This window comes from Pezoporus wallicus, unplaced genomic scaffold, assembly GCF_028554395.1.
Source record: "Pezoporus wallicus isolate ANWC-B61680 ecotype Strahan unplaced genomic scaffold, APGP_CSIRO_Pwel_v1 contig_1583, whole genome shotgun sequence".
In the NCBI taxonomy this organism is placed as follows: Eukaryota; Metazoa; Chordata; class Aves; order Psittaciformes; family Psittacidae; genus Pezoporus; species Pezoporus wallicus.
In genome coordinates this window covers 1,128,847-1,153,924 of record NW_026637266.1, presented here as the reverse complement: position 1 = coordinate 1,153,924, position 25,078 = coordinate 1,128,847, and the positions used below count along the sequence as shown (strand labels likewise).

The 25,078-nt window shown below is 41.8% G+C and overlaps 1 long non-coding RNA gene across 1 annotated transcript in view; it reads left to right on the top strand.

The window, feature by feature from the left end:
* The window catches only part of LOC130596692 (uncharacterized), a 120,018-nt gene extending 98,807 nt beyond the window's left edge, over positions 1 to 21,211 (top strand). Inside the window, exons 4-5 of the long non-coding RNA XR_008971584.1 lie at positions 16,396 to 16,512; positions 18,426 to 21,211. This is a non-coding gene — a long non-coding RNA (uncharacterized LOC130596692). The remainder of the gene's footprint in view (positions 1 to 16,395; positions 16,513 to 18,425) is intronic.
* The last annotated feature ends 3,867 nt before the right edge of the window (positions 21,212 to 25,078 follow it).

Here is a 25,078-nt window from a genome sequence, read left to right as displayed (position 1 = left end):
CGTTGTGCAAAGAGGAAATATATCCTTATGTGAATACTGGACAGTACAGTGGGTCGTGTTTACAGGCAGCAGTATAACTTTATTACAGCCCTTGCTGTCCTAATTTCTCCTTCTATACAGATAGCTCAGCATGAAGTGTAAGCCTCTCTTTCTGCTCTAGGCACCATGTGGTCTGGTTATAGCCATGCAGTACCACATCCTGCTCCCAGGGGACAGCTAACGGTTGTTAGTTTAGATGCCGAAGGCTTTGGTTTTGGAAATGGCGCACATAGACTTGCAAGAAACAAAAGGGAAAAATGCCACAAAACACTGTGGAGTAAACAAGATCTGGTTTGCAGAATCTGACTAGAGACAGCTCGGCAGAGGCACTTCCTAAAGTCACAAATTTTCTTTGCTGCCTATGTGCCTGCTTCCTGGAGGACTGAAGTGTTTTCATGGAGTCCAGATGTAAGGCAATAGGTCATTACAATTAAACATCCAAAGCAAAAGCGTATCACAGCTGCTAAATTGTATAGCTAATACCAAGAGTTAGACCTTGTCCATCAAAAGTATCATTTGGTTAGAGGACCTCAGGTACAAGCCCACAAAACAGCCTCATCTGCTAAGCAGGTCAGGTTTTAAAATCCTAATTATTGAGGTCCTCATGTAGGCATCATGTGTGAGAAAGAGAAAAGAGGGAATTTTGCTTTTGGTAGAGTATGTTTACATAGAATTTTTTTTAATGAGCAGATATTGCTTGTGGAAACATTACATTCTCAGTTTGGTCACAGTAGTACAACATTCATAAAACCCAGTAAAAAAAAAAAGGAGTACTCTGGTATATGATAAAAACTATGTAGGATGTGGTATTTTGTGTGAAACAGCAGGGTGGGATAGGAAAAACCTCAGTACTAATTCTGAAAAGGGAGCAGTTGCTTGCTTGAGATAGCCTGCTGAATCAGTGGATTTTTTTGCATGAACAGGGGCTCACTGGCATGAGCATGGGCTGCAGGATTTGGCCAGTCGGTACCAACTGAGCTTTGATAAAAGTAAGGACCAGGTATAATTTTTAATACATCCCATGGGCACCCTTCCTCATGATTTTATCTATGTGCAATTGAAAGGAATCTCATTTAGAAATAAAGAGACTGACGTGTCACATCATGACATTAGAACAGTGCTACATTTTGTGGCCCATGTTCAATGCAGCCCTCGAGTGATCTGTTCCAATAACGCAGATAACAGCTAGTAGGATGATTCACCCATCAAGCAATAATGAGCAGCCATTGCATCACCTTCTGTTGTTTATTGTACCCTGAGGCTTTACAGAATACAGTTGCCTTGATAAAAAGATAAAAGAAAATAACATAAAACTTGGGTGAAAGAAAAATCTTATTAAACTGAATCTACTTCTTGTCTCCTCTTTCTCTGTTCCCCTTAAAGTTATTATTAATAAGGCCAGACTCTTTGGTAGTGAGCACGTGTTTTGATGAGAACCATTACCGGGGGAGCAATGCCTCTGAATAGCTGCTCAAGTCAATGAATAGATGAGGCCTGAAGAATGTCAGATGAATTAGGGTGAAGTCCAGCCCAGGAGTGAGAGACAGGTACATTATGGGCCAAATTCTGACAACTTTGTTCCATCTGCTTGGATTTTCCAGAGGTTAGTAAGAACTTTGCCGGCATAAGAGAGCTGAATAAAACCTAAGTGATCCCGTAGGCTTTGAAGCTATAATAATGTTTATGTCTCAAGCTCCTCTCAGAGTTCATAATGAGCGTTAATTAAACACACCTCAGGGCTCCCTGTGCAAGAGCAAAATACTCTTATTCCCATTAAAGTGAGAGAGGAAACCAGTCCTTGTGCAGGAGGGCTTGGAGCTTCCTGAAGCTGTGGGTTCTATTTCAAAGGACTTTGAGTTGCCAACTGGATGTCCAGGGAATTGTCCCGATCAGATTAGGTGTGATATTGAAGATTTAGCTGTGACATTGAAGATTTAGCTGATCCCATGGCTGATTTTCAAGGCTGCTGACCTCCTCCAGCTCCCTGTATCTTCAGTCAGAGATGTCAGTGCTTAGAGATCCATACACCACTATTTTGTTTATCCTTAAGAACATCAGGTAGAGTAGTAATCTATTTAGCAGACAGCACAAGATGTTGAAGATAGGGAGTGTACTTCATCTATGTGAGTTGGATATTAAGTGCTATATTAGTAATAAATATACCTGAATCATTAACCTTGGAGGTCACCTATGGGAAGTTCTCCCCAGTCACCAAAGAAATAACTCAACAAATTCAGTGATTAAACAAATACATTGTTCTGGGTGCAAAACAAGGTGTCAGATTTTACTCTGGGTTTCAGTGTTAAACCTTCACAGCTTTCTAGTGGGAGTGCTGACAAACTCTTTGTTGCAGAATGCCCACTGATGTGTCACTGCAAGCCAAAACATACAAAGAAATGATGATGTAGTTTATTATCCATAAGCCTCATGCTGCAATACTTACGGAAGCAAAACTCACCCACTACCATCATAGGGTAATTTGCCTAGATAAGGTCTTCTGATCAAACGATACTTCAGTTCCCTATCAGCTGTTTCAGAAACAGTACCCACAAGAAACTTGATAATGGTGAAAACTTAGATTGTGGGGAGGGACTTACTGTACAATAATAAGTTGTTATTATGGTTCATACTGTCTTTTTCTGCTGCTGAACAGACTTTGCATGCAACCAGAATCTGCTCATGAGCATGCAGGAGGATGACTGTATGTCACACGATGGCACTAGCAGTCCTTTCTGCCTAAGCTCACTTTGGAGTTCAGGGCCACAGCCAGCACAAATCTGAGTGAGTGGTAAAGAAAGGGGAGAGTAATGCTGGGTCTTTTAAGGAATGGATAGAAAAAGTACCATAGATTTTTTTCTAGAACAGTGTCCCCATGGGCTCTCAGTTTTGCAATACCAGGTTTACACACAGAGCTCCACACCATATGCCTTTGAGACTATCCTTCCAATAACCTAAAGCAAATCATCTGCACTTTGTGTGCAGGTTCCCTTCACCCTACCATATAGCTCCAGCAGCATATGAGTGCACACACTCATAAGAAATTTGTGGTAATTCTCACATTCATTTCTTTGTATTCCTCCTGAAAACCTACAGAGCTAAATCACTCTTCCCTTTTCCCTTAATTAAAACCAATTTATGGCACTCCTGCTTTTCTGAAATAATTATGGTTTCTCCAAGCTTTCTGTGGTACACTTGAAAGCAGAGTTTGGTTTATAGTTCATGAAATTTTCACTTTTTCTTTTTAATAGCTAGATTATGCCATAAAATCTCATATTTTCCCTTTACCAGCTCTCTAAAGTAAGGGAAACATTATAAACTTTTGCCCCATGTCTAAGACAAGACTTTCCTTACAGCAAAGTGACTGTCAGGAGGAAACTAGCCAGACAGTCTGAGTGACGACCTGGGGGGGAGCGATAGAAGCCCCTCTGGGACAATGCTCTTTCCTGCTTCTGGAAGTCCCTCCTATTTCCACACTGGCTTCTGCATCCGGTACTTTACCAGGATTCTCTTTCACATCAAAGCATCCCTCCCCGGGCTACACATGTAGGGGCACAGCCTTAGTTTCTATGGGAAATAGTTTTATCCCAAAGGAAAGGGAAAGAAATGTTTGGTTTAAATAGCTTAACACTCCCCCTTCTGTATAAGGCGCTCTGTTGTTGCACTTTCTCTGGTCCCCTGGGATATCAACATGCTCTTTAGCACACTCAAGCTTATTTTCTTAGCTGAGGTGTTTAAAAGGGGCTGTGGGGGTATTTTGCTGTCATCCACATTGGTTAAACAAACATCAGGCTGAAAGCTTGCTAAATTAATTGCACCAAATTGTTTTTTTTCTGGTCTCAGCCTTAGGATGAGTTGCTCCATGTTCTATCATTTAAAAAGACTCCATGATGCAGACAACGTGGAGTTTCTGCTTCTCTCCTAAAATTCTTAGAGCCAGTGTATGGGTGATAAAGCTGCTGCTTATCTTAGCGAACAGGCAGGAGGGATCCCTGAATTTGTCCAAAGTTGCAGTCCAGGAAGTTTCCTGATAAAGAGCTCTAACCAGAGATGAGCTGCTGACTCTATATTTTGCTGAGTATTTTGTGCAATTTCAGTCAGGCCAGAGAAGGAGCAGAAGTCTTTGGAAATGAGACTGCCCTTGAGTTGAGTACACCTTTTGAGTAAACAACCTATAAGCAAAAGTTTCAAGCTTCATGACAGCAATTATCATGGCTTAAGGATATTGATGTGTTGCGTACAGATTAATCTGATACAGATGAATAAAATAGATGAGCTTTTGAGTGCACAAGCCAAGAGATTGTTTCTGTTTTGACTGTGAGTATGGAACCTTTCAAAACTACACAAGTGTTTGATGGTAGCTGCAACTGATACCAAGGAGGAAACACCAAATGACTTCCAATGTGGGCAATTAAACCAAGCCTGGGCACTCTTACCACACAGATTTCTCCTTATCCCAAATACTTACAAAACATATGTAGTTTGGTAGCCCAGTTATTCACTTTTTGAAGTATCCTGAATTTGTTTGTTGTTCCACTGTTGATGCCATTAGTTCCTCCCCCATTTTCCCCAGTTGGCATCTAATCTCTTTGGGTTGGTTGCTCATGCCTTCAGGGTCACTGGGTTTCTTTCCACACCAGGCTCTTTGATTCTGCCTCTATTTGGGGCCTGGTTAGTCTTTTGATTATTTGAAATGCTTTGAATGTTGACTTTAATTGCACTGCCTTGTAAGAGGCTCTTCCACAAGGGCTGCTAACTGCAAGATTCCTGGCTGCCTCAGTAGCCATGCTACTAGGTGGAGAAAGTGTGAAGTAACACATGTAAGCATTTTATAAAGAGAACAGCTGCTGGAGTGCAAAACTGACATATCACCTTCAAGAAGGAGAGGCTTTGTTTTGTTTTGTTTGTCTTATTTTATATATATTTAGTGGTACTAACAGAAGCTAAAATGCTTACACTTACCATGAAAAAATGCTGAATCTGGAAACAGATCTCTAACGTCTCAGTCAGAAGTGTGGCATATTTCTTGGTGACAGATTGTCAGCTGTGGCCAAAGCAGAATTGAGGATGTAGATGAATTGGAGACTGTCCAGAAGAAAGCAACAGGAATGATAAAAGGTTTATAAAACACGAGCGATGAGGAAATGTTGAAGAAACTGAGTTTGTTTAGTCTAGAGGAAAAAGACTATGGGGTAAAACACATGAGTTTTCCAATATGTAAACAATTGCTTTAAAGAGAACAGCTATCATTTGTTCTCCATGGCCACTGTGAGAAGAACAAAAATAAATCAACATATTTTGCAGCAAAGAAATTTTAATATATACTTTGGAAATTAGGTTTCCTCTGGATGTTTCACTAGAACATTTGAGAACAGGTTAGACCAATACTGTACAGGGAGCTGACTTAACCTGATCCTGGCTCATGGCAAGGTGTGGGACAAGGCTAACATTGTAAATTTATGAAGGAAGACTTTAAAGAAAAATGGTTTTGGTTGGGTAAACAAGCAGTTGCATTTTCTAACTGATCACTCCACTCACACTGATGCCACTTCAACAGTCAGAAATTGTCTTTTTTTGTGGCAGCTGTACACTGATGCAGTAATTTGCAGCATTTTAAAGTCATAGAGCTACTCTGTTTAGCAGAAGCTCCCATTCCTTCCTTTGTTCAGCCTCCTAACTTTCCACCATGAGGCAAAAAATCCTTTTGGGAAATATGTTTTGGTCTCCCTCTTGCAGGACTTGGAGGAGTTTCATTCAGCTTCTCCCACTGGTTTGAAAAACATCTCCAGTCTGCAATCACAACCAATTCTAGTCTTCCCAGCATGGAAAACGGCTCATAGTACTATGGTGGGATAATACAGTTGCGTATTTTAGGAGTCATCACACCTTAGGCCAATTGTTCTGGGCCCTCACTGCCACCTTGAGGAGGTTTTCAATGCACATTCATCTGATGCGATGGTATCGGGCTCCTCAGTGCGCACCAGCTGCTGTTATTGCATAGTCTGATTTGCAGTCCTGTTTGCAACTGCAGCAGGAGTCTGTTATTTGCTGTACCTATGTAGCAGTGAGATTACATTCAAGCTGCATAAAGCTGCTTTCTGGCCCAGCCAAATGGTACATCAAGAACAAAGTGGAGGAGCAGCTGAAAAAAACGAATCTTTTAGTAAAGATTTTAAAACCACTAGAAAATTGCAAGGTTCAGAGAGGAGGTAAACAAGGAACTTTCAGAAAAATCCTTCCATGTTTTACCTTAGAATCATTTTCCAGGCAATGACAATTCATTTATAATTAATTTCTAATGTGTTTATTATTATCAATATTGATTTCAGTTGACAAGCAAGACATAAAGTTAATAAGTAAGAGGCATTGTGTGCAAAACCTGAAGCACCTCCAGGTTCATTGCTGTGCCACGTAGGTTGATCAAGAGCCAACTTTGTAACGTGGCATTAGGGACCCCTTATTGCCATTCTGCCAGAGAGGACAGGGGTCCTGGAGGCAGGACTGCTGTCAAGAGAGGAAACATAACCAGGCAGTCTTGAGCAGGCCATGGGGGAGGTGGTATACTTCTGAGATAAAATCCTATCTGTGTCTTAATAGAGACAACTTCTTTCCACAGTATCTTTCAGCATCCTGTTAATGAAAAAAAAAAAAGAAAAAAAAAAAAAAAGAAGAAAAAAATAGGATAAATTCGCAAAAATAAATAAATAAAAGAGAAAGTAACTTCTGCCAAAAAATTAACTTTCATGTTCAACTTCTGCTTGAAATTAACTGCCCAGGAGTCAACTTTCTCGGGCAATAGCCTGTTATCAGATAAAGGAAGGGCTGAACAAGAAAGATAATTCCTTTGTTATGAAAGTCACCCCCCTTTACTGAGACCTTCTCCCCCAGTTTTTAATGCTCATTGACTTACCTCTGATCTCTTGGCATCTTCGTATTTTTCCACCTGTCTGTCAACCTCCTCTGAGGGAATTTTTCTTCTTGAAGCTAAACTTTGCAACACAACTAAAAGAAAGCAAACAGAAATGGCTTCAATCACTATCATTGCTTAAAAATTCATAATCATTTCTATAGCCAAAGGCAGAAAAGCTAATTATTTACTGTCCCAACCAGTCTTACCACCTCCAGGGAAAATGTGCTATTGAGCTGGCTGCACTAATACATCTGCAGCAAGCAGCTCTCATTGCTGGGACCCAAGCGTACTCGCATCACCAGTGGGAGTTTTTCAGCTTTGAACAGAGCTGTTGCAGCAGGGTAGCTATAAGGCAGAGGAGCTCAGTCACCAGGGAGTGAGGAGACAGCAATGTCTTGCTTCTCTCCCTAGTGAACCTTCTGGCCATCTAGATATTGGCATTTAGAGAAGAGTGAGTGAGCTATTCAGGGAAAGATTGTGATTTTTTTTTTTAAGTGAAGCCCAAGTAAGCTTCATATATAGGACATTATGGAAAAGAAGAACCAGAAGAATTCTGGCTGATGCAGGCAAATACCCATCAAAAAAAAATCCCTGACTGGTGGCTCTGCTTTTCTGTTTATTTGCTTGTTTGTTTTTTTTATGGAAAGGTTCCCAGCTGTGCTGACTGCTGTGAGAGATTTAGGAAATTAGGACTCACTCTTATTCTACCCCACCTTATGCTGCTGGAGGTTCCCACTGAAAACTCTTCTATATGGACATTTTGAATCAGTGTCCAATGAAGGACACTTCCTTGTGTCCTTTTGAAGCAACTCTTTCCCTCTTCTTCTTATCTGTCTTCCAAGGACCTTTCCTAATCTGTCTCTAAATTGAGTTCCGATCCAACATTTGTGACATCTGCATAACATGTTCTGGCCCAAAAAGACCTTCCCCTTGACATCTCAAATACCTTGAATTCCCCTGTCCAAATTCACAAGGCTCTTCCTCCCTGTCCTTCTCTTTAACCAGACTTGCTTTTTGTTGTCAGCTGGAGTAGACTTTCTCCATTTTTCATTCTCTACTGAGGAAGACAAACTTGAATACACAGCCTGTACTGATGTAGTACTGTGGGCTACCTCAGGTGCTGTCTGCTGTTCTGCATGGGAGCAAGAAGAAGCAGAAAGCTACAACATGTAAGGACTTACCTGAACTCTTGTAAGCTTTAGTTACTATAGCTGATTAAAAAGACCTCAGCCTTTCATGATAGCTCACTGTGAGTGCTGCGGATCTAACCAAAGATAGCACAGTCAGGGATGATAGATCAGGCATGGCATGGTGTTGACATCAGGCATGGTGATAGTACAGAGTGTAATGTGGGCATCAGCATTGGAGCTGCATGTCGCAAAACTAAGAGAAGCAGCAGATTTGAGACAGCAGTGATAGGAAGGCCCCTGGCAAAGCAGAGAATGATGCTGTGGGAGCTAGCTGGAAGATGGAGAAAAGGACACTGAAATGCCAAACATATCCATGCTTGGCAGGTACAAAAAGGCTTGTATTACAAGTTACAAGTGCGTTTACATCCCATCATTGCTTTGCCCAGTGATTGTTGTGGAAAGGATCATGCTATTTTTAACACTTGTAACCAAATTCTGCTCTTGGGACATGTGTCATAAAGCAACCAAGCATATATGCAAGCCTCAGAGAACCTAACTTGTGCCAAGGCCACCCCACAGAGGTGCCTGCAAATTCAACAAAAGGCAGGGTCTCCAGCATGGTATTTAGGTCTAGACTTCAGTACGTTCAGACAGCTTAAAGATTTGCCCTGCTTTTACTCCACCTTGGCCTTTTCCGCCTTCCACCTTGGCTGTTCCCCAGCTCCTTGACATCCCAGTCAGGCTTTGGCTTCCTCTCCCTGCCCCACCGCTGCAGCTTACTCCCCCTGCCCTGAGCACAGCAGCCACCTTGCCAAGGCCAAAGGCTACTACTGCTAAAGCTGCCTCTTGCTCACAAGGGGCAGTGTCATTTCCCCCCAGCGCCCAGCTGGGATACTTGACTTCTGCAGCTGGAGCTGAAGCCAGCAGAGTTTACCAGTTGTAAGCTGGACTGTGCTGCTGTTTCTGGCAGAATAATTATACCAACACGTGCATGGGGAAGTTTCTACCTTTTCATTTGTTTTCACTGAAGAAATTGAGTGCTGATTCCTATGGCCGCTGTGAGCTAATAGGCTGCGGTCACAAAGCAATGCCAGGATATTTCCCTTGTGAAGGCACGGGACGAGTGACTTTCCCCTTCCAGAAAAAAACAAGCATCCCTTCTTCCCATGCTTTCACTCTGCCACCCACCCAGCACAACTTGTGGTGTTGATGGAGTAAATGGTACAGAAGGATGCTAACATCTGGGTGTTTGCAGTGTGTCTCCCAGATGGCCAACACTCTTACTTCCTCCTTTTTCAAAATAAAAGAGTCCATTTTAAAGCCAGTTAAAAGAATTTCGCAGAGTTTATCTGAACACAACAAAGTGAATAGATAACAGTCACATTTTCATCCTCTACTGCCCTCTATTGAGCATGGGTCCCTCTGCAGAAGAAAATCTATGCGGTGATGCACAACGCAGTAAAATTCAGTTTAGCGTTTTATCCCCATGAAAATCATAACTTTTTTTACCCTATATGCACAGTTCAGAACGCATTTTCATTTGCAATGCTTATCATTGCAAAGCTTATCATTGTGCTTTTTGGCATATTTAATGTGTGCATTATTTGCATACATCAAAGCAAATTAGTCATGGATTAACCATCCAATCTCCTGGATATGCTTAGGGTTATATTAATAACCCGAGTAATAACTGACCTGTTGTGATAACCCAAAAAAATCTACCTGGGACATGATGAGAGTAGGTGGGAGCTACTGTGTAGATTCCACATACAGTGCGTTCCACATACAGTATGGTAAAGGCTCTTTATTTTCACCCTGACCTAATGAGCTCTAATATAAGTAGATAAAAGAGCAATTATCTGTACTACTCGTGCTTGGAAACTAGAATGACAATGCATTTAGCTAATAAAAAAAAGAACTCTGAAGAAAATTTACCTCTTGACTTTAAAACTTTCTGGTGATGTGATTGTTTGGCATTATCATCATTTTTTTTGGCAATATTTGTGGAAAAACGGGAATAGAATAAGTTATAATACTGGTAAGAGAAAGAAAATAGAAAAGATTATAATGTCCTGTATTTTTTCTATCACTTACCATCTGAAGATCTCTGAAAGCTGTACAAGTAATTGTTTACAAAGTAATTATGTACAGGTAATTATCTCAAAAATCACAGTGGACAAGCAAAGATTGAATTTGGTTTTGTTTTACAGACAGGGAAATCTGAGGAAAAAATAAAGTCTAAAATGTTTAAATCTGAGGTGCTTAAAACCAGGATTCACCAGTGTCCTCTAGTCCTTTCAAAATAAAGATTTTCATATTCGTAGGTGTGCAGCACTTTCAGCTATGTAAGGGATGGCAGGGTGTTTACACTGGTAAACTGCAGGATGTAAGAGTTTTTGAAGGGAGCATCCCACTGTAACATCATCTTCATTGTGGTGTTTAAAGCTGAAAAATGACAGTTCTGTATAAAGCTGTGAGGATTTGAAAATGAATTGTCAAGAAAATGCCATCTACTCTATGCTGATTCCAAGAGTGAGAGAAGGTGCACTTTTCTAGGCTTTTCCTCATGTACCCACTATTTTGCTGGTCCCCACTGATATTTCTGTTCTTTCCTGCCCCCAACAGCTAAACTGTGACGGGGTCCCCCCTTCAAAATTTACTTTTCCCACCCTTGTATACAGAATGGTATAATTTTTACAAAACCTGTGTTCTCCTGATTATCTTCTGCATCCCAGTTCACAGGTTTACATTCCAGCAACATCAGTCCTTCAGTACAGATCTGAGCTCCCTGAATGGGGAGCTGGAATCTTAAAAGCCAAGGCATTCTACTACTAGAGCTTTTATGGCATTTCATAAAAGCAATAACCCATTCTCTGCCAAGCAAGTATTCTCTCCCACAGACCATCTATGTGGTTTCCATCTGCACATTAATTGGAAACCGCTTGGGGTAAAACAGTGTTTCTGTGTTTCAAATCGCAGCTGTTCCCATGCACTGGCAAGGTGCAGAGAGCTCTCTTCCCACAGTCCAGCCCTCCAAGGAGAAACCACAAGCTGTCTGCAAACCTCAAGCACTGAAAATCTGGGGCATTTGGGTGGTATCGGACCAAGGTGGAGCCATGTACAGCTCCTCACTAGAAGGAGCAGTGGGCTGGTTTTCTCATTGGCAAAGGGCTACCTCCTGCCTTTGAGTCTTCAGCAGAAAGCCTCCTTCTCTCTGCAAGCTGTGTTTGAAGGAACATGTATTTTGTATTGTTTCTGCCAGGTGAACAACTTTAATGCTCTCAAAACTGATGCTGATGACTTCCTTCAGGTATGTGAGCCATGAAACAGGAGAAAAGGAGAAGTACAGATGAGTACCATGAGCACAGAAACTAAGCTGGAAAGCAGCAGAAGCTGAGCAGATAGACTACTTCAGGGTCTCACTGCCTTACCCAGACCCTCTCTGAAAACTGTTTTTTTTCCCCATACCCTGAAGAACAAAAATGGTAGCTGGGAGATAGGCTTTGCATTACTCTTACTGGGAATGGTCCAGCAGTGGCTTTTATTTGATCGGTTTTCTCCCTGTGCAAGGACTAAGAGTTTGGGTAACAGTCATTCTCAAGGAGCAGTCACAGAGCAAATCCAGGAAAGATTTTACTCATAAAAATCCCACTCTGGCATCCTGTGTCTTAGGAGATGACAGGCACAAGCAATCAGAGAACGGGCCTGGATGGATGTATCTTAACTGGAAAACTGCTTTCCAGATTTTCTATGCTAATCTCCTTTGTAAACTCATCCTTGGGATCCCTTAAGAAAAAACAAAAAACAACACACTTATAAAACATCAGAGCAAGTTTATCTGTAGCATAAGCAAGCTTCTTTCCCTGGTTTTCATTTTCGCAGTAGATCCAGATGGTGATCTACAGCAGTTTAGTAATCAGAAGGATTTTTATACTGGTCTGAGATAAAATTTCTCTCTGGCCTGAGATCAGAGAAATTAACTGACAGTCTCTCTAAAACAGGCAAATAATATAAAAGGAGAAAGAGACACATGGAATATTTATTATTATTATTATTACAATAGTCAGCACATTAATTCAGTGTAAATGCAGATTTTATGAAAGGGACAGCACATGATTGAATGCTATATAGCAGTTTTCCATTGCTACAGGGACTTTACCGCAATATGGTTAAAGTCTCGTCCTCTGTTTCAGCAGGGCTGAAAGCCTGTTAGTGCTCTGAAATGATGAAAGCAAATGAAATTGAATAGCAAACAAAAAAAGTTCAGACTTGATCAGTGATGATGAGAGAACTCCAACTGGGTTCTCTTGGGAGCAATGATCAAGAATTAAAGTCTTGATTTTTTTTTTTTTTTAAGCTAACAAATGAAGCTTCTTTATTCTACTTAAATGGGATAAGAAAAGCCCTATTAAAGAGAGATAACTAATCGACAAGCCACATCCCTCCTGGCCCCAGTAGGAACCAAAAAAAAAAAAAGAAAAAAAGGAAAGTCTTATAAAAATGTTTAACAAAACCCACACAAAATGAGCGAAGCAAGAGGTAACTCAGAGATGTGCAGTTTTGCCTCTGTTAAGGAAGAAATATCTGTTTTCATAACTGAGGAAAGAGGCAGGAGCATGGGGTTCAGCTCCTCTGGCGCTCAAGCCTTTGGAGTTCACAGTCTGCAGCTGATAGCAGAGGGGTTTTTGCAAGGTGTATAAAGGTGGCCTGGGCTTCTGTTTTGTTTTTGACTAAGGACCTGATCCCCCCAGGCACCTGCCTTACCAGGATTACTGCATTTCTGGCATCAGTTATCTCAGCAGGTGGCTGTATGGGGGCAGCCTGCCATTCCTGGGCAAGCCTCAGTATTGGCCTTCTCTGCTGTCACATTGGCAGCCTTTAATATAGGCTCATCTACATGTAAGTATTGCTTAGGCTCAAAATTTGGCCAGTTGTGAAATTATTGCACCATCTGTAATCTATACACTCTTCCTGAATTGCTGGCTGGCTTGCTGGCTAAAGGGATCTTTCAGCAGTCCTGCTGTATCTCCTCCTCCCATGTCCATGTGCTCTTGGTGGCACTGTACAGTGTTGTTCACTTGGCTTTAGCTGGCAGGGAGAGCAATAGCTGTGAAGACGTGTCAACATCACTGGTTACCAACATGTGGAGGTAACCTGAATGCATGCCCAGGGCTCCTCAGGAATTAAAATGTGGCTGCTAAAACCTGGGGCTGTTTCTGCACAGCCATGGTGACCTGTGCTGGCTAGATTAGTGACAGAGTAATGCTGTAAGTATGCCTTCAAAGTGCTGGTGAACTAATCCCTCATCAAGGCAGGAGAGAGAAAGTGTGAGTGAGATGAGGTATGTGTAGCAATAAGTTAGGAATGAACCACTGATATGAGAATTGAGGACAAATTACCCTCATTAATCTCAGACATAGAAAAGAGGAGGGGAGGTGTGTGTGCAGTGAATAAGGATAAAACTTGGCCCTGTTGTAAAACTACATAAAGCAATAGTTGCACCAGAGTTTTATATTACTCTTTTTTCCTTTTTTTTTTCCTTTTAACTTTTTTTTTTTCACATGGACCAGGCTCATCTGTGAATCAGTAACCAAAATACAATTTTCTACTCATTTCAGATCAGAGTTTAATTGCTAGTGATCAGGAACAACTCTTGGTATGCAGATTAGGACCCTGAGCTTGTTTAGCCTTAAGAAAGCTCAGGAGGAATTCTATCAATCTGTATAAATACTGAGCAATGTGGTGTAAAGAACACAGAGGCAGAAATGCAGGAAATACTGAAATAACGGAAATCTAAAACATAAGATATTTACTGTGAAAGTGGTCAAACACATGGACAGGTTGCTCAGGGAGGTTGTAGAGTTGCCATCCCCAGAGATTCTCAAAACCCAGCTCAACACAGTCCTGAGCAAAGTGCTCCAGCTGACTCTCCTTTGAGCAGAAAGGTTGGACTGGATCTGTTCCAGAGGTAATTTCCAGCCATTTTTCCTTTTTCACCCAAATTTATCATGGACTCAATATGGTTCTTAAACTACTTCTCACCAAATACATGGAAGATGTTTGCTCTTTCATAAAGCTCACGAATTCTCCAAGTTTTATACTTTTAGGTAAACATTTGACTCTAAAAATACAAGCTATAAACTGCTTTCTGACTTGCTTTTAATGATGGCATCAAACAGAGCAGTGATGAATTCAAGACCAAAATTGGGACCTTTAGGTGAGTCTTAGAACTTCTAACTGTTATATGCAAGACCCATTACTACAGAATGGTGACACAGAGTAATCAAGTCATTTATCTGGGCTATAATAGCTCAGAGTTTTGACAGTGATTGCAATGAGAGCACAATAAGGTCCTTTGGGTTGGGCTATGTTTTTCAAAGGACCAGACCTGATTCATAATACTAGGAATTATGCTCAAATTACATGGCTATATATTTTAAGTAGAAATTCCTTTTAATAACCTGGATTTAATGCATTTTACAATGCGTTTATTATCTCACACTGTGATATTTTGTAACTTAGATTTTCAGCTAACGAGTAGCTCATCTAATGAAAATAATGATTTTTTCATGCTGTACTACATGGAAACTTAAAGGATTTCAATTAAACAAACCACCTCATTAGTGTGCCTTGGTAATATAGTTGAGTTTTCTTTGATATGGTCAGAAATATCTAGCATGCTTTTGGGATGCAATCAAACTCTCCAATAAACTTGTTGCTAAAGACAGCTGCCTAGCACCATGTATTTCTTGAGCAGTCAAATGACCTAGTTTAGAAGTGTTTGAAGCCATTTTACACTGTGGAAGGAGAACAAATTAACCTTGTTTAACAAGTAGTTTTCAATTTGTGTTCCGGCGCTCTTCTGTACTCGGTATACCATCTCTAGTGCAGTAGCATGGCCTTATTTCATCTGTCCTCGTACATATCATATATACTTAACGCTACAGCTTTGGGGAGCACCTCTCACCTGATGCATGGACCCTGGGAGGAGGCATTATTGCGCCCAAAGTGTATCTGAAGCCACAGGGATGGTTATCTGAGGTCTGCTTCACTCTTTCATACTCTATGAAGTACAAAATCACAGCCATTGTTGTCTTTCACTTTGATTTCTTTAACCTGTTCCCTTGACAGGCTTGTTTGAGTAAATATTGCAAAGACAACAGATAAATCTGCAGCAGCAACCCAGCTTTTGCTTGAGGCAAGACCAAACTGAGCTACACCTTTACTGCAGTAGATTTCTGTGGCTGCAGCTAACACTTTGGGATATGGGGTCAGAGCTTTGGCTATTATAAATCAGCATAGCTCTTTTCATGGAGCTGGTTTTTATCAGGTGAGAATCTGGATTGATATTGCCATTGTTTCTCTTAGAATGAGAAGTTCTGGGTAATATTCTTTCTATAGGGTTAGTGTGTGTTGAAGCTACAGTGAGGTGCTGTCTTTTTGGCTCTCTCCTTGGAAAATTTGGTTTGGATCTGCCTCCTGTCAGAGGCAAAATGAGTTGCAGGAAGTACCTCTGATTGTTGAAACTAATAAGCCACTCGCTCATCAGCTGCAATAGACCATATATTAAACACAAGATGGCTTCACCTTCATTATGTATTCACCATAAAGAAAAGCAGATGCAAAGGCATTTACTAGGTGCAGCTTAGTCCCTGCACCAGCTTACCTGCAGTAACCTCTCCTTTCACTCTAGTCCCTAGCCAGTTCTTTAAAATAGGACTTTAGTGTGGCTTTTTATCACTGTTAAAAAACACATTAAACAACAGACAAACAAATGAGCTTCTCACACACCAAACTTAACTGGTGAGCTGTTACACATCTAGGAAGCTACGTATCTCCCATCTGCACTCTTTCTCCCTCAGCAGCAAAACTAGAGTGGACCATATTATTTTTGTTTCTAATCAAGTTAAGTTTTGATGTCTTCTGTTCTTGGCTTCAAGATAAGATGCTTGTCTTCACCCTGTGGCAAAGAAATATTTACACCCAATATGCAAGCTCCAATCGACCTACACCTGCCTGTTACAAGCCACTAAATTCTAAGCTTAATGTGAGTTGGCAGTGTCCCTTTAATCAAAATTTAATGCTTGCCTTCCATCTCCTCAAAGCACTTAAAATCTAGAGGCTTTAGAAGGGAAAGAATCATTACTGCTGCCATCCTCCTTTGCTTCCCAGCAACCAGGAAGTTAGACCATGGGGTGTTACACAAATGTGGGTATTGTATTCCTCTCCACAGAGCCCTGTTTCAGGATTCATGTTGTTTCCATAGTGCCCTGTTTCAGGACCAGGGTGTCAGACTTTTGCTCCTTTTGCTGCCCACAGGGAGGAGGGTGCAGAACAATCTAAAACTCTGCTCAAGAACAAGATGCAGCCAACACTTTTCTTCAAAAGTTTGGAGGAGGCCCCTTCTTGCAGCTGCCAGCTCTGTACAGAAAACAGGTACTAAAAATCGTATCTGAGTATGTCAGAAATACTGCATTCAGCTGCCTCAACTTCTGTCCCAAACAGAGCTGCTAAGAGAGGAATCAGCCAATTAGTCTGGGATGTTCGTAACAGCTCAGTTCCCATTCAGTTGTCCTGATTCCTGGGCCTGGCTCACAGCTTGGCAGCTGAGCATTTGGAAAGCTGGCTGTGAGCCCCTCTGGAAATTTGGCCTTGAATCTGCAAATATGCAACTCAGAAACCCCCATAAGGAACAGCCAGTCTGATCCTGAGCATAAGCCAAGTTCATCACAGCTTTGAGAAAAGATAACACCTTCTGGGGTTTTTGCCATGCACAGCAAAGTACAGTGTTGCAAAAATATTTTGTTGGCAGCTGCAGAAGATCATTCTGTTGTTGAGCTGCAGAAGATCATTCTAGTTGTTGAAAGTATTTGCCTAATCTTTAGCATGTTATAGCATGGTAATAAACACACTATGTTGCAGTTCTAACTTTTAAAATATGCTCATAGCAGGGCACTACCTCGATTCCTCCTGTAGTGAGCTATCACCAGTGTGAGGGGAGTGTATACTGCATACAGTACAGCGTGACAGTCTAAAGGGTAGTAAGCTTGGTCCAGTGCATGAGCAGTAAACCATCATTTGAAGGTGAATAATTCTACATTGTTTTAAGATGTACTTAAAACAGAAGTTTTAGTTTGCTGATGACACCAAGCTGTGTGGTTCAGCTGATACGCTGGAGGGAAGGAATGCCATCCAGAGGGACCTCGACACGCTTGTGAGGTGGGCTGATGCCAACCTCATGAGGTTTAACCATGCCAAGTGCAAGGTCCTACACCTGGGTCGGAGCAATCCCAGGCACAGCTACAGGTTGGGCAGAGAAGAGATTCAGAGCAGCCCTGTGGAGAAGGACTTGGGGGTGTTGGTTGATGAGAAAATGAACATGAGCCGGCTTCAGTGTGCGCTTGCAGTCCAGAAAGCCAACCGTATCCTGGGCTACATCAAAAGGAGTGTGACCAGCAGGTCAAAGGAGGTGATCCTGCCCCTCTACTCTGTTCTTGTGAGACCTCACCTGGAGTATTGTGTGCAGTTCTGGTGTCCTCAACATAAAAAGGACATGGAACTGTTGGAACAAGTCCAGAGAAGGGCCATGAGGATGATCAGGGGACTGGAGCACCTCCTGTATGAAGACAGGCTGAGAAAGTTGGGGCTGTTCAGCCTGGAGAAGAGAAGGCTGCGTGGAGACCTCATAGCAGCCTTCCAGTATCTGAAGGGGGGCTATAGAGATGCTGGGGAGGGACTCTTCATTAGGGACTGTAGTGATAGGACAAGGGGTAACGGGTCAAAACTTCAACAGGGGAAATTTAGATTGGATATAAGGAGGAAATTCTTTCCTGTTAGGGTGATGAGGCACTGGAATGGGTTGCCCAGGGAGGTTGTGAATGCTCCGTCCCTGGTGGTGTTCAAGGCCAGGTTAGACAAAGCCTTGGGTGGCATGGTTTAGTGTAAGGTGTCCCTGCCCATGGCAGGGGGGTTGTAACTAGATGATCTTAAGGTCCTTTCCAGCCCTAACTATCCTATGATTCTATGATTCTAAGTAGGGTAGGTAGAAGGCAGGGCACATCTCCTTTCATAGACTTAGTGCCAAGATATGGGTACACTTAACTGAAGGGGGAAGGAGGGATGATTTCTTCTGTCTTCACATGATGAAAATAAAAAGTGATCAGGATAGATTTTTGTTATCCTCTGGGCATTAAAAGCTTAAATGTAAAATGCATGACTTATTATATCTAGCCAACTCTTAGGGGTAAATAGGCAGTATAGGGAATTAGTTGTTGTTAATTGGACTTCTGAGCTGAATTCCCAGGGTGCTGCACTGCAAGCATATCCCTTTTGTTTTAATATTGAAATAGGGAGAAGCCAGATCTGTGATGGATTCATTCCAGGATAGAACAGCAGAGCACACTAAATCATCTTCATCCAACTACTTAGCTGCATTTATTGAATGTAAATATTTTAGGGTTAATTTCTACATATACATATAGAATGTATTTGGTTATCCACTGACCATTTTAAAACTGTAAGGCAGATCTTCAAGTAGCATAAGTTGCCTAATTGTTCTGTGACATCTGAAGATATGACTCACTGTTTCTTAAGCCATCATCTAAATATATAGGACATTTTCTGTGAAATTTGGGGCACTCAATTCTGCCACCAGTGAATTGAACTCTTCAGAGTTGCATGGCTGTGAGTGTAGTTTCAGTAATGCAATTTTATTACAAACAAAAAGTGCAATCTTGTGAATCATAATTTGTGGTTTTTTTCTCAACATCATGTACAGTATTTTTTCTTTAGAAAGTTTTAGTGACAATCACAGAATCAAGCTTTTTGTTCTAGGAGCCAGTCCAGTCTGCACATGATTAAAAAAAGTGATAAAGTAGCAATCCCTGGAGCAGAGGCCACAGGTCACACATCTCTTTTAACACCCTGTTGTAGCTGATCCTTCTTGCATAGCTAATTGCCTCTGGTAAATCCAAAAAGCAACAGAAAAGAACAGGCTAACTTTGCATGTTCCTGTCAGTAAAACATCACAAAGAAATGTTCCTAGCACTCCTGAAGTGCTCAGGAAAATAACCTAGCAAGATGTTTAACTGAAGTATAAACCCCTTAGAGAACCTAAGCAGCAAAACCTCCCTATACCTTTTAATGTGTCTTTAAATCATGAACACTTTTTTTTTTTTTTTAAAGCACCTGATGCATGATTGACCTTTTGGACGTCACACTGTGCCATCCTAATCCAAAATCATGGTAACTACCACCAGTGCCCACGTGGCTGATTACACTGCCCTTAATTAAATGATTTACCCAATTCTGCCATAGGAAGCCCTGTCAGCAAGGGTGCTTTGTCCCTTTGATCCTAGGTGCAGGATGCTGGGAGGCACATCCTCCCTGTATGGCAGATGAAATGCAGCCATACACTTTGCCTCAGGCAGCTGCTGTCGGAGGAAGGAGCAAGTGATGATCCCGAGCAGCTCTGGAGACATTTCCAGTGTGAATCATTCTGGAGATGTGAGCTGCATGCAGCATTACACTCATTGCTGGGAAAAGATTTCCTCCATGCCCTTGATGGCTAGAAGGCTTAGACGTGAGCAGCAGACAGGATTCAGCTTACATTTGACACTGAGGATGAAGTACAACTTTCACAGCCTGGAAGAGCTTTGCAGAGCCCCTTTATTTTCTCATTGCTCCGCACCTCTAGATGTGTAGACCAATATAACACCACTGTACCAGGAGAAGTGACTTGGGAGATGTCGTAGGCTAGGGACCCATGCTTCATCTTAGGGAGTGGAGGAAAAGCAGCCAGGAGCCACCACTGTGCAGAATTCACATTTGGCTGCATGAGCTGCCCGCAAGCTCAGTATCCTTCTCTGTCTAAAAACACTTTCAGCAGAGGAAGGGGGAGTACGCACAAAGCCTGTTTAATTAGGCGTTGTGTGGAAAGGACGAACTCCGTCCCAAGTGAGATGGAGAATTGCATGTCTCCTCCAGATGGTGAAGTTTATTATTTTTTTCTCCAAGGCAGGAGCAAGTAAGCAGGTGTGAGTATGGAGCCTACCTGTATTGGTTTTAATCAGCAACTTTAAGCAAACTCAGTGTTCTCATCAGAAAAGGGGAAAAATAAACAGCTGAGCACTGTGATTCATTTACACTTCAAATATACTTTGAGTTGGTTATTCCTCAATTAATCAAATAGCTGGTGTATCCCTAAAGTAGTATAAAGTGACACGCTGTGTGAAATCAATTTTCCCTTCCAAAATCATTAAATTCAGTAGCCTGTGACTACATCCCTGCTAATTCTAGTACCGGTCCTTTCATCCTCCATTAACTTTGGCACGCCTAACAGGCTGTCAAAAATAATTTCCCAGAACGTAAATAATTCAGAAATTAAAAATTAATAAATAATAACAGAGAGCTACTGGGAGATAGACTGGGTCAATTAGTCAGCTCTGCATTCTGTTTCTTCGCAGCAGGGGGGCAGCCACATTCGTTACTAGAATCTTTCCTCCGATTCCTAGGTCTGATTTACAGCTCTTCATTACTGGATCCAGTCAGACACAATTACCTCCATCACTATCTCAGTTCCTAACTTCAAAGAAACACACATTTTCTTGTCTGCTTTTTTTCTCCTTGCAGCAGCCTCAGCTTGACGTCCCAGGAATTTCTTCCACGCAGACTAATTAATAAGACTTTGACTTATCATATTCACTTCTCTTCTTTGATGTCCTACCTTAGTCAATCATCCTATTTAATTAGAATTTCAATGATAACTTTACTTATCTCATGGCTAGATGTAAATTAAAATAACGGGATTTTAATTCTCTTTCTTACGGGGTTATGACATTTCTGACAGAAAAAGTTTCGACCCAAATACGATGTTATGTACTTCCTATACTAGGAGTGCATTCCACTAAATTGTTTTTCCCTTTGCTACAAAATAATTTTGCTTGTTTAACAAGCTCTACTGAAATGGAAATGAACTACAGTTTCTTCTAATGTAATTTGCACAGACCTGGGTTGTGGAAGGGTTATGTTGATATAAATGAGTATAATCAGATTGTGACACATGCCACATAGTTAAGGAGGAAAGGCAATGGGATTTTTAAGAAAAAAATAGCTCTGGAGAGAAAATGGACTGCAGGACCTCCTCTTCTTTCTGTTCTTTCCAGTTGTTACTAGTACTTTTCTGTTTCTCACTTCCTTCCTCATTTACAGACCTAATCCTGCTGGTCGTACCAATGCAGCACTTGAGGTTGGATTCTGATTTCAATGAGACATTTCTAAAGCACATATACATCCACCATTCATAGAAATAGTATTGTGGCTATGGCTTAACAGGAGCAGCATGTCCCCCAGCTATCACCTTTTTTTTACCTCTCTGCAGTACCCTATATATGCTTGCACACAGGCTTACTTTCCATCCCATGCCTCTTAGAATTCGCCAGTCTAGGCTGGTGCAATATCAAGTGAATATAAGTGAAAGCAACCTCTCATTTTTCAATTTAAGCTTATGGTGTGGGCCTGGGAGATCCCTGGGTGTGGGACAGGAGGGTGAGAGAAGGAAAGGGGGATACTTTCTTGGAGTCCTGCTGAGCTCATAGAGCTTTACTCATTTAAGCACTCTTGCTCTTATGCTGCTGGAACCTACCATGGGACCAAGTGAATGGTTGTGCACATAGATAGGGGACTTTCAGCAAAAAGAGAGGTAAGGAGAGAGCCATGCAGAAGAGAAAGCAAGGATGGTCAACATACCAAGAACTGGTCTTAAATTGGGAACAAAGTGTTCTTTTGATGCAGTGAACAGAATGCAGTCACAACTTGTTGGCTGGTGCAAAATGCACCATATTACTAATCTGCCATCAGAGATTATTATCTTCCTAACGATCTCTGGTGGAAAACAGGGTCCAGTTTTACACTGCCAGTAAGTAAATACACCCTGGAAACCAACCTTCAGTTTTCTCAAGGAAAAAAGCCCACATCCTTAGGCCCTGTGATTCCACTACCATCCTAGAAGGGAAAATATGGGGTTTATAGGATGCCACTGTTAGTTTTCCCAGTCAACAGGTTGTGCATTTGCTGATCTGTCCCCTTTATTGTTTTCAAGGAAAGAAAAAATTGTAGAAAGAGTTAATGAAACATGTTGGGCATGGAAAATAAATGCTCCCAAAAGAGAAAATTTGGTCCTGTGAAGAGGCAGGAGTAGCAGAGAACATGAGAGAATCACTTGACTAGCACTAATCTGTACAAAATGGACTTAGTGAGCTCCTGCTTAAAATCTTCTTCCCACATTAGACAGCATTAAACCAGCTGTCATAAAACTAACATTTCTAGATGTTCTGGCTAGCTGTCTGCCTGATGGTCCTGTTCCTCTTATGAAATAAACTGAAAATGATTAAAAAACTAGGCCAGTGCATCAGCAGAAGCAATCTGCTGGAATTTAAGTGACAGCTCCTAAATTTACATCAGTTGAGTTTAGAGCCCAAATTAGGTAGGTTCAAAAAGTATCAATACTGTTGTTCAATAATAAAATAGTTACCTGTTGCACTGACAACATCTAAACAAAACTATTCCATCATAATTTAATAGTTTTGTTATTTAACAATTGGATTGTGTTACACTTTTATATTTAGGCATGATTATTTAATCTAATTTAATTGGCTTTCTTATTCCCTTCAGGGTCCTGGGCCTAGAAAGTTCATATTAAATACTCTAATTGCTCTGAAGTGTACTTGTCATCTGAAATACACTCCGATTTTTAATGTACCCTAAAATCTAGTTCATACATATTTTCTTTCATGAATTAGAAAAATCCTGGTGTCCATAATTTGCACTTAAAAAGACTCAATAATTAACTGAAATAATAATTATAGATCGAAAACAGAGAAGATGCAGTACAATGAACTTTCAAACCAGTAAATAAGGCCAGGAGCACACATCAAAGCTCTCTGAGCTCCCGCTACTTTCCAAAAGCAAAGCTGAAGCTGCTAACGATGGCAGCAGCATCCTACATATTTAATACTCAGGTCCCTGGTTATCTTTGTAGAACATTGCTTAGGCCAGGGGAGCAAAAGAGCATTTCAGGTCTTACAGAGAGTGGGCCTGGTCCCGGACCTCTCACAGATGGTGATTTACAATTGATACTGTATGAAGATTTTGCCTGTGCAAGTCAGCATCAGTTGCAGCAGTAGCCACAACGCGTTCACCCATACTGTGAGGAGGAGGAAATGGGCTTTGTGTGGCAGAGTGGGACCACCACCAGCAGCAGGAACTGGGGAACAGAAGGGATGGAAACTTGTGCTTTAAAATCTCTCAGTCTTTGATGTGTCAGTGCCATGTGGCAGGATCCATTAGGGAGGCCACAGATGGATGGTGGGGGACTTCCTTTCACCATCCAGCCACTCATTTCAGAACACAGAGGCCAGCTCTGCTTGTCAATGTGCTTGTCAGTTTGTCAGGGACGTGTATGTGTGGATGGGAGCTGAATAAAACATCCTGGAGAAGACATGTATTTAGGTGGCGCTCCTTCCAGAGAGTGTTCCTCCTTTCCTTCCTGAGAAAGCAGTGCTTAATGAAATTGCAAGGGGTTGATAGGAGAAGCTGTGTTTATGTTTTAATAACTGCAGACTTGGCAGATCTGGCACCACTGGAACACTGTTTCTGGCAGCTGACTAACCACCTTATGCTCTCTTAGCTCTTGCCGTTTCTGTTCCCTTCTTTTCTCGGGGATCTACCAGAGGCCATTAAATATGGTAGCCAGAGAACATGACCCAGCTCAGCAAGCTTGCAAGATGCCAGCTGGTGAATGTAGTGAGGGTGTATTAAGGGAAAGATCATCTAGCCTTGTTGTGTTTCCCCTATGCTTTTCCTAGGTACTTATGGCTTGGAAATAGGATTTTGGGTCAGGTGGATCCGACCAGCAGAGAAACATTTATATATCTTTATGTTCCTGCTCGAGTGCCTGCCCATGTGTGTTATCTGCCAGTTTGGCATGCAAACCCATGTATGAGTGACTTGTAATTTAGAACTGAGAGTAGCAGTCTGAGAAATGGCTTATGGACCTTCAAGTACATAACTATCATGACAAAGAACAAAATGTTCTTTCTGAGGAGAGAAGCTAATGTCTTAGAAAAATAGTTTTTCAGTGAAGCATACAAAAAAAAAACAAACCAAAACAAAACCAAAAAACCACAAAAAACACACACACAAAACAGACCAAAAACAAGAGGGGAAGAAAGAGAGCGTGTGCACAGGATCCTGAGGGAAAGTGGAGAAATCAAGCATAAGAAGGACATGGTCCTGTTTGACCGAGTCCAGAGGAGGGCCATGAAGATGACCAGAGAGCTGAGGCACCTCTCCTATGAAGACAGGTTGAGAGAGTTGGACTTGTTCAGCCTGGAGATCTCCTAAGTTTTCTGGGTAGAACTTAGAACAGCTTCCAGTGCCTAAAGGTGGACTACAAAAAATCTGGTAAGGGACTTTTTACAACAGCATGTAACAGCTAGGACAAGGGGAATGGCTTTAAACTGACAGACGGGAGATTTAGATTAGACACTAGGAAAAAATGCTTCACTGCAGGTGGTGAGGCACTGACAAAGGTTGCCCAGAGGAGCTGTGGCTGCCCCATCCCTGGCAGTGTTCAAGGTCAAGTTTGAGCAACCTTGTCTAGCGGAAGGTGTCCCTGCTCGTGGCAGGCGGTTGGAACTGCGTGATCTTTAAGGTCCCTCCTGAATCATTATGTGATTTGCGGCAGAGAGGATTCTGTGGTGCTTTACCACATCCCCTCACACTATCTCACCAGCTCCGCTGCCCGTGCTGCCGGCTCTGTTCCCCGCTCCTGCCGCTGAGCGGCGCCCCGCCCGGCCCCAGACGTACAACATGGCGCTACCCTCTCTCCTCCGCTTCCGTACAACATGATGCCACCTATACAACCATGGCCGACACAACCCACAGCACGCATGCGCCGCTATTCCTTCCGGGTTTCAGAGCGTCTCCATTTCAATGTTGACCC